At 39.4% G+C, this 10,000-nt stretch overlaps 1 long non-coding RNA gene across 1 annotated transcript in view; it reads left to right on the plus strand.

The window, feature by feature from the left end:
- Nucleotides 1–6,732: 6,732 nt before the first annotated feature.
- Nucleotides 6,733–10,000, plus strand: part of LOC107835093 (uncharacterized) — a 20,733-nt gene continuing 17,465 nt past the window's right edge. Inside the window, exon 1 of the long non-coding RNA XR_001660928.1 lies at nt 6,733–6,744. This is a non-coding gene — a long non-coding RNA (uncharacterized LOC107835093). The remainder of the gene's footprint in view (nt 6,745–10,000) is intronic.

Consider the following 10,000-nt stretch of genomic DNA (forward strand, 5'->3'; position numbering starts at 1 on the left):
CAAGACAACCCAAATTGGGTATATTAAGGATTTAGCGCGAACACCAACATGCAGAAGCCTTGTCTGACGGTTCTAGGCAGAAGACAGACAATATGAGAACAAAGAACAATATTACATAGAAAATCCATCTACAGCACAGAGAAAAGTACTCAACAGCAAACCAGCCTATATTTTCAAATATTGAGAACAAAGTATATTATCTTGAAAGTAATACATTGAGAGAGAGTAGATTTGCAGAGCTTCTCACTGTGAACTTTTGGAAACAAACTTTTTCAGATGGACATGAAGCAGCATGTTGGAATAAACTAAAAACTATTTTTATGGAAACTGTTTTTCTATTATTTTTTGTGGCATTTTTCTAACTCAGTTTGTTTTTCTCCTCCAGTGCTTAACTGAACACCACAAATAAGATTTTCTTAAACTTTATAAACTTGCTTTCTTTTCAGTAGAAGCATGTTATTTTCAACCTCTGTATGTCATTACATGTAAGAAAATAACACTTTGTGTGTCAATTAAGAAAGAAATGTCACAGATGAAAGTTAGTCAACAACTCTGAAAATTAACTTTTGTTGGCGTGCTGTTTCCAAGGCAACAGTCTTATAATAACTCTCAAAGACCTTTATATCACGCCTCTCACCTCTTACTTCCCTGTGCCTGTCTCATGTTTAAAAAAAAAAGAAAAAAAAGAAGAAAAGAACTTATTAAACTCAGGATCAGTACTTGGCAACACAGTCTTCTCTGGTATTATTTATTTAACAGAAACTGTTGAAATGTGCTGAAGTGAGCTCTGTGTCTACTATGCCCTGCTAAAAGTCTTCATGAACTTGGTTAGAGTTTTTGATATTACAAATACAAATTAAAATGCATTTTATTTTTCTTCTTACCAACCAATTTATTTATTTTTTTGACAAATTAACATCTGCAAACTTTGACTTGAAAGTTCAAGTGTTTAACCGACGTCTACTCTGATAAATAAATCCACTGAAGGCCCACACTCAAAATGCAATGTGAGGCATAGCGCGACACATCATCCTGAGCACACCGTCCCTAAAATGAAGCATGGTGGTGACTGCATTCAAGGGCGCCACCAGGAATCTTGAGCCCCATGATAAAAAATGAGATTGCTTCCCCTCATCCACACAGCAGCTGTTACAATTTCTTGAGTCTATCTGACCCATCAAAAACATCACAATTTTAAAGGCTTGCAACTGCCTTGCTTTCTTTGGTTCAATACTGATACAAGCACAATATTTACTGCTCATGAATTTTACATGAAATAGTCTGTACAACGTATGCAAGTAGGTTGCTTAAATTTTTTCTATTAGTTTTAGCTTACTAAAATGTTTCTCCCCATGAGCAACAGTCATAGGCAATGTGCAAAATATACACGAAGCAATCCAGGCTTCTCAAAAATGCTATGTAGTTGCATTTTATTCAAGCTGCCCCCATCTAGAACCGCCCCTGGGCTGCAGGTCTGTGTCTGGTGCATAAATGACCACTGAACACTGAATTCATAAAATATATCAAAATTTCAAAATAAAACCTACAGAAAGCTCTAACAAACCTTTTAAAGTAGAAAGTATTTATGTATTTACTGTTAATCTAATGTATGATTTGTTCTTTAAATGATCATTTGTATTATTTTGGCTGATATTATTATACATTAAATAAGCAAATAATCAAACCAATATAATCGACTAAAAGCACAATAAGAAACTTAATCATAGCAAAATGTTACCATACCAGGATCTGCTGTGTTCCTCTCCTGATCTATTCTGTCTAGTATCACACTGCGCCAAGATAGACACATTTTTTTTTTAATTGCCTGTGTTCATCCTCACTAACATTATTCAGCCTGGGATTTGTATCTTCCTTCTCACGTCTGTATCTTTACGAGAGGTTTTGCTTCTAAGGAGGTGGAGAATCGGGTCGAGGATGTTTTAAAAAGATCCGGGTTGACAGCAGCTCACCGCGGCTGCGTAGTGTCCGTCTCTCTGCAACTGTGACAATGCAACTGTGACAACAGCGTTGGTCCGTAGCGTTCTGGGGCCCTTTCGCTCCCGCCACGAGAATTTAGCTGACCTTAATACTGCCTGTTTTATTTTGGTCATTATTGTTACACTTAAGGCGCTTTCGCACTGCACGGAACGGTACGGAACGTGTTGAGATTAGTAAATTAGTTAAATCATTATGATTACTATTAGGTGTTGAGATGCTTTACCAAGGCCNGCCCCCTCAGTCACTGCCCCCCACCCCCACACTACTCTTCTGTTTATGCAGCGCTTCCACTAGAGAGTCACAAACATTGAAGCACTCCACACTCGGAAGCACAATCCAGAATACAAACTCGATGGTCAAAAACAAGCATAACAACGTTTACACAGAAAAGTAGAGGTTGTTATGCATGTAGGAGGACCAGAGGCGGTGATGCCTCTGCTTGGAGAAAGTTTGGTTCCAGACTTCAGGCTGTATTAAAGTATTGTTGATTTTATGCCACTGCATTAGATCTTGCCTTCCAACAAGGAGTGTGTAGTTTTTGCTTTGCTCTAGCACAGTGTTTCTCAATCCTGGTCCTCACCCCCCCTGTCCTGCATGTTTTAGGTGTTTCTCTTCTACTACACACCTGAATTGTATCTCTGGGTGATTAACAGGCTTCTGCAGCACTTGATGGTCATGCAATCATTTGAATCAGCTGTTCTGGAATAGAGGCACATCTAAAACATGCAGAGCAGGGGGGCGGAGAGGACCAGGGTTGAGAAACACTGGTCTAGCAGGACAATGATGCAGTGCACAACAGCAAGTCCACATCCTAATATCTCAAAAAAACAAGCAAACAAATTAAAAAGCCCATGCCGGTTCTTAAATTTGCAATGTAATTAACACAAATCTGTGGAATGATTTCAGCAATGTTTGACTTTGCAGCTCAATTAAAACAATCCTGCAAAGAAGATGGGCCCAAAATTTCTGTACTGTGGCATACTTGTCTTTTTTCCAGTTAAAACAGAGGTGCAGCATTTATTGCTGCCAAGATCTGCACCAATAGGTTTACAAAGGTTTTACTGCTTTAGTCTAAAAATGCACATCCCAGTGAATCATTGACACTTTTTCTCTTTTGAGAATCCCACCGACTGCACAGTCCTGCTTAAATTCTACTGACTGAGTTAATAAGCTGAACTTGAAAATAGTTTGGAGATTTAAAACAATAATTTGAGCTGCAAACTCTCATTTTAGCCGTTTTGATAATCGGATCATAGAATATTTTGTACAGATGAATTGAATATCAGATTCACAATAGTATTTCAATTCAAGGAGGCAGTGATGAGCGTGAAAGAAAAATTATGCTGGCAGAAAGTCATTGAGTAACACTGGTTTAAAATGACTGATATTTCATTTATAGGATGCATGCCAGTGTGCAGCAGATTGCAACTGCAGCTGTTTAAATTTATTGATCAGTGATTTTTAAACTTCATGCTTTTATTTGGTCTTGATATTGATTTTTATAATAGCAGACAACTTACTAATCGTCATTTTGTGAGCAGCAGATTGCTGCTTATGCTCTCACCCTTGTGTGCATTTTTTAGGTTTTTATATGCTCTTATGTAGTTGACTTGTGTCCACCCATTGCTAGGTGACTTGTAGTATGTGCCTGATTGGTTTGGTAACACTTTATTTGAAGGGATGTGAATAAGACACACTTGACACTGTCATAAACATGACATAACACCTGTCATGAACATCAGTGAGTCTTCATGAATATTTGACTGTTGTCATAAACTGTCATTCGGTAGATCATGACACTTTTAATATAAAGTTGACATTATTTAACTGACATTATTACACTCAAAGGAAATAAATATTAAATCCAAATGCAATTATTAAATTCATAATAATTAGCCATAAACATTCAAATCAGGTTAAATTAACCATAATTTAAATAAAGTAAAACAAAAGCAATATCCATCATATTTCAAACTAATCAATTTAAAGTTAAAGTTGAAAAGTTGAAATCAAAGTTCACTTTCAAAATATCAATTAAGAAAAATTAAATAAATTAACTCAAATACTGAAGCAGAGTGGGGAAAAGAAAAAAATAAATAAATATACTGCGTAATATCAACTTAAATGTAGCCTCATCCCATTTTGATTAATTTAATTTGAAACTCAATATCAATACAAAAAGTGCCAGAGCATGCACAAAATCAGCGATCAGATTACCTTAGGGAAGAGAGTGGGGGTACTAAACTGCAATCAGCTGTTGCAATCCCGGTGACGGCCCAGGTAACAAACGCCAACAGTTCTAATAAAATAATGCTCCAATGAGCAATCAAGCAGAAATTTCATGCTAAAGCAATAGTGCTATCACACAAAAACTCACCAAAGGATCAAATCAGGGGATGCAAAGATTTGGGTGAATTGTCAGGAAGACGCCAAACAGCCAATCACAATCACAGTGGAACAGGTGACGTAGTTCAAACTCTGCTGGAGGCGGGCTTTAAATAAGTTCACAGAGTTTGGAGCAAAACAGGAAGTGGGCCCGCAAAAATAAAAGTCTTGACTAATTGCGGGTTACAATAGGTCAGGGGTCACCAACTCCAGTTCTCAAGGGCTACCATCCTGCAACTTTTAGATTCACCTCTGCTCCAAAATGTCTGAATTCCCTCACCAGCATTCATTCCTCTCTGCAATAGGCTGGAAATGAGCAGATTATTTGATCCAGGTGTGTTTGAGCAGAGACGCATCTAAAAGTTACAGGATGGTAACTGGAGGACTGGAGTTGGTGACCCCTGCAATAGGTTCTTCCAACAGTAACATGTTTTGCTTTGATTATGTCAGCCATCTCCTTCGTAATAGTCTTCCTGTAATGCTCTGAAAACAGGAGATCTTCTTCTTGTCTTCATTTCCTGGAAGCAGCTCTTTGAAGGTGTCCAGAAATGCTCAGAAATTACAGCTGTTCTTGCAATAGTTAATCATGGCGAAAGCCTTTTCATGAATTCAAACTTGGTGAATCTCTTCTGGACATTCTCATAATTGGTGATGACTCATTGTGGTCACTTAAAAAAAGAACAAAAACAAAAAAACAATGTCATCATAATTCAGCATTTATTTAAATACCATTTCAAAAATGTCCCTTTCTGCACACTGTCAGAATGGCAGACTGGCAGACAAATGCCTAGTTAACATGACTGGTTGATATGAAGTGCAATACAATTATTTCTTAATACACGTAGCATAATAACTAAAGCTGAACTCACTTAAGACTCACAAGCTCTACTCATCTCCTCTCGACCACTGCCCAAACGCTCTCTGACTTTGGTCGCTGTGGTAACGTTTGCATATCCCTTCAAAATAAGATACAGATGCGCCACAAAAACGAACATTTTACCATCCATCCATTTTCTTTACACCCTTATCCCTAGTGGGGTCGGGAGGGTTGCTGGTCCCTATCTCCAGCTTCGTTCCAGGCGAGAGGCGGGGTCACCCTGGACAGGTCGCCAGTCTGTCACAAGGCAAAACAGAAACAGACAGGATCATGCACACACACACACACACTCACACCTAGGGAGAATTTAGAGAGACCAATTAACCTGACAATCATGTTTTTGGACTGTGGGAGAAAGACATGCAGAAAGCTGGGAATCAAACCCAGAACCTTCTTGCTGCAAGGCAACAGCTCTACCAACTGCGCCACTCGAACATTTTACTTTTGTAAAAAATTTTAACTAACGGGAGCCCTGAGCTTGTTTCTCTGCAACGAGACGGTTCCATCTGGGAGTGATGGGAGACAATAACACCTGAAGTGTTGCTTATATCGACAACCTGCTTGGTCTCTACGTGACGAAGCAGTTTGAAGTTTCATTGCCTCATTAGCAGCCGGTCGCCACATGTTACGCAGAGTGGGCTTGTAATGTGGGACTCACCTACCGGTCCGGGATAAATCCATCCTCCTGTCTCTTCTCTGGGCCTTTTCCCCTTTCAAAGACATCTGATCTGTTTCTTACTCATTTTGCTGCTTGTGGGTTCAGTTTTGGCGCGCAAGTAACCAAAAGAATCCGGTTAGAAGATTTTCAAAATAAAAGATCCTCCAGACTCAAATAATACATAAAACGGAAATATTTAATTATTTCTTGCGCGGCCCGGTACCAATTGGTCCACAGACTGGTACCGGTCTGCGGCCCGGGGGTTGTGGACCACTGCTTTAGAACCCTTTATTGTGCCAGTCAATGAAAACTACCCGTTTATCACCTCTGTACCTTACGCTGATTAAGCATATCTCCATAGGATATTAGTTTGTCATTTGGTATTTATTTTTTATGTAACATTATTTTGTGCCATTTTTTTGTGTTCATACTAATTTGGTTTGTATTTGCTTAAATTTCAAATTATTTTAGCTATTTTTGCCTTTGGTTGCTGTTTCTAATTAGGTTTTAAATTTAAATAATAGTCTATTTTTTTACTATTATAAAGAAATAAATTATTTTATACTGCAACAGACTAGCGGCCTGTCCAGGGTGACCCCGCCTCTCGCTTGGATCGTTAGCTGGAGAGGCACCAGCAACCCTCCTGACACCACTAGGGGCAACGATGTTAGAAAATGGATGGATGGATGGATGGATGGATGGATGGATGGATGGATGGATGGATGGAAATTATTTTATATTAAATATATTTTGTACATTATTTCTGCTTTTGACTTCTGGATACTTTTTATAGGGAGACCCTAGAGATTTGAGGATTATTTAAGAGGTCTACCAGGTGGCTTTAGAGTCAGTCCAGGTCCTTCACCACGTTTTACCCATGAAAGAATCAAAGCAACACTCCAGGTATGTTTTTGATGAGGTAATAAGATTACAAGTTTACATAAAGTTCAAAAGTTCAAAACTTTGATGTTACTTAATGCCCAAATAATACAATGAATTTTAGTCTCTTATTGACAAAGGGAATACTTTTATTCATAATGCTTCCTTTTCTTTGTACTTTAATGCAGTTTTTTGCATTTTCATTTGGAGTCATGTAAGCAATCTACAGACAAAAGATGCAACCATTACACTATGGCTGCCATATTGGCAACTTCTGTAGGAACAGACAAGAATCTAAAGAGAGAGGCCCCCTGCTGTTCTTCTGGCTTGATTTCCTCAGCATGTCCTTGTGCCCAGTCCTGGACCCTGTCCTGTACCCAGACTGCTGTTCAGTTCAGTGCCAGTTAAATATCGTCTGCTGCTATCTGTTAAACGGTGTGGCTCCAGGCCATATCAGCCTCTCTTCCCCTAAAGTCTGGCATGTCTGCCAAGTCATCTTGTTAACAGCTGAACATTTTTATGGCCTTTTTTGTCTTTGTTCAGGACAGTTTTTGTTACTCTTGCATGCAGTTATGGCCTATCTGCATGTAACTATTAATGTCTAAATTAGTTTACTATTATTTCAATAATTGTTTTATCACAATTAATTTGATTAATCGATTCAGCCGCAATTCAAAGTAGAGATAGAAAATCTAGAAAAATAATACATCTTCCTTCCATCCATCCATCCATTTTCTATACATCCTTGTCCTGTAGGGTCAGGAGGGGTGCTGGTGCTTATTTCCAGCGAGACATTTTGGGCGAAAGGTGGGGTCACCCTGGACAGGTCAGTCTGTCGCAGGGCAACACAGAGACGGACAGATTTTCTTCCCTCAGTGAGTGAATGTTTTCCAACCACTATTTGTTTGTGTAATACTTTTGTTCGTAACAAAAACAGAAATTAAATCTACTTGATTGGCTGTGAACGGGTCTGACTTACTGATTGATTCTATAAGAAGGTGTACTGTAAAAGAAATGAAACCATACACCATAACTTTGAGGGGCAGGCGATAATCAGAGGTCATGAGGCAGAGCTTGGGTCAGGGTCCAGAAATCCAGAATAGAAGGGATCCGTGAAGGGCTTGGCAGGAGGGGTAAATCCATGGACAGAAAGAGGTCGTAGAAACACCGAAGGCTTGGAAGGAAACGTTGGCTGTCGATAACCTGGCAAGGAAGCGGAGGCTGAGTGGTGTTTAAGTAGGGCAAGGTCCAGGTGGAACAGGTAAGCAATCAGGTGTGGCAGGTGAGCTGAATGAGTGCTTAACACAGCATGGACTGGACATGAATCATAACACACCTTTTTCACTGTCTGAAGTTAAATCAGACACTGTGTTAATTGGAGGCACACCTGTGGATGTCGAGATGTTTGGTTGCTTTAAGTTTCTTCTAAGTTTGTCTTGTTTATTTGTTAGCTGTGTTTGTCTTAGTTTTGATTAAATTTGTCTTGTTTCTGTTTTACTTTAATTCAGTCATTCTTAGTTATTTTAAGTTACACTCTCTAATTATTTTTTGTGCTGAGTTAATTTTTGTCTTTAGATTTGATTCCAAATGCCCTTTTTTCATTTTTATTTATTTTGAAGTTTTTTATTTTAATTTTTTTATCTGTGCATCAGAAGGCCTGCTTGTTCCCCTAAACAAAAATATTTAGCTAAAAATAACAAGTTGGCAAAATAAATTAGGTTGGCTGCCCTCGGTCTAACAATGACTGAACGGTGCCTCTGCCTCCGTGTTGTTAAGCTGCCCCAGTGCTGGTTTGCTACAGACAGCCTGAGTCGGTCCCACCACTGTGGGTCAGAATCAGATATCTTGATATAAAGAATGGGAACCACGACGCACCTCAGAGTCCCGGTACCACCTGCTGACTGTTCGCTCTCTGCTTCACCTTAACCGAACCTTACTACCAGGCGGTTTGCACTGCTGCTGACGGGATCTGGGCTGGAGGTGAGCGGCTGTGAATAGAAGTTACTGCAGAACCTCAACTGTTAAAGAAAGACTCGGTCAAAATATCACACAAACATTAGTTAAAATATTGTACCAATATTGGACTGCAGCATAAAGCCAAACATGCCACAATTAAATAAATCAAGATGTCCTGGCATGTGGGGCTACCGGATGGGTCACTTAGTGGGCCAGTGGCCGGTGGACCATCCACGCAGCTCTCTGCCAAAGCGGACAACTCGCAACATCCTCTAGTTTTGTGTTGCCACAATACCTCAAACTGCGTCATATCAAATGCCTTTTCTACCTAGCTTCTGCTGCTCCAGTCAGATTTCGGCAGTGGCAGCCGAGTGGACCTGTAAACACATTAACCAGCACAACAGTCTAACAATGAAGAGCGGCGATGTGAAAAACCCACCCCATAAAACCCAGGCAGCCAAAACAGCCTCTGTGGCTCAACAGTCACGAAACAGCAAAGCCTCGTCTGCAGGTCTGTCCCTGATAGTGCCTTATAAATTCAATCTTCCTATTGGTCCCTGGCATCCAGCAGAGACATGCACAGTCCCCCACACATCCCGCCTCCCTTTTTTTAACCCCTCTGAACTTTTTCAACCTTTAAAACTGTCTACAGGAAAGTTGCTATGGAGATTAAACAGTCAGATATTATGAGGGTTTGTGTAGTAAAATAGCAGCAAATTTGCTTATTTCATAATCAGCAAACTTTTCTCTTATGGTCTGTTTAAGAACTACAGTCTCAGATCAACACAGCCCTCCAGCTCTGTCAGCAGCAGAAATAGAAACTTTATAACTATCAGAGAAAACACTAAGTTTGCTTTGCATTGTCCCCACATGATGGCAATGTTAGTATGATCCGATTAAATATTAGATTCTTGATTAAAATTGGTTGTTGCTATGTTGTTGTACAGTGTTTTAAAATCTTGTTTGATGTACCTGTTAGGTAAATTGTATTATCAACTATTTGTTATACTGTTTTATATGTTCTTAGTTTATGTACTCTTATTTGTTTTAGTCATATCTTTTAAGAAATGTTTCTGTGTTGTTATTAACTCTGATTTACTTTCTCAGAGGGCCTTTCTGAAGAAGAGCAGTGACAGCAGCTCTTCACAGAAAGCCCTGCTTTTGACCTCTTAGATAGCTATAAAACAATCGCCGTGTAGATTCACAACTTGTCCTGTTTGATCCCGGGTCAGGAACTAGATAAGCTA

The sequence above is a fragment of the Poecilia formosa genome, unplaced genomic scaffold (genome assembly GCF_000485575.1).
Source record: "Poecilia formosa unplaced genomic scaffold, Poecilia_formosa-5.1.2 Scaffold1009, whole genome shotgun sequence".
Lineage (NCBI taxonomy): Eukaryota > Metazoa > Chordata > Actinopteri > Cyprinodontiformes > Poeciliidae > Poecilia > Poecilia formosa.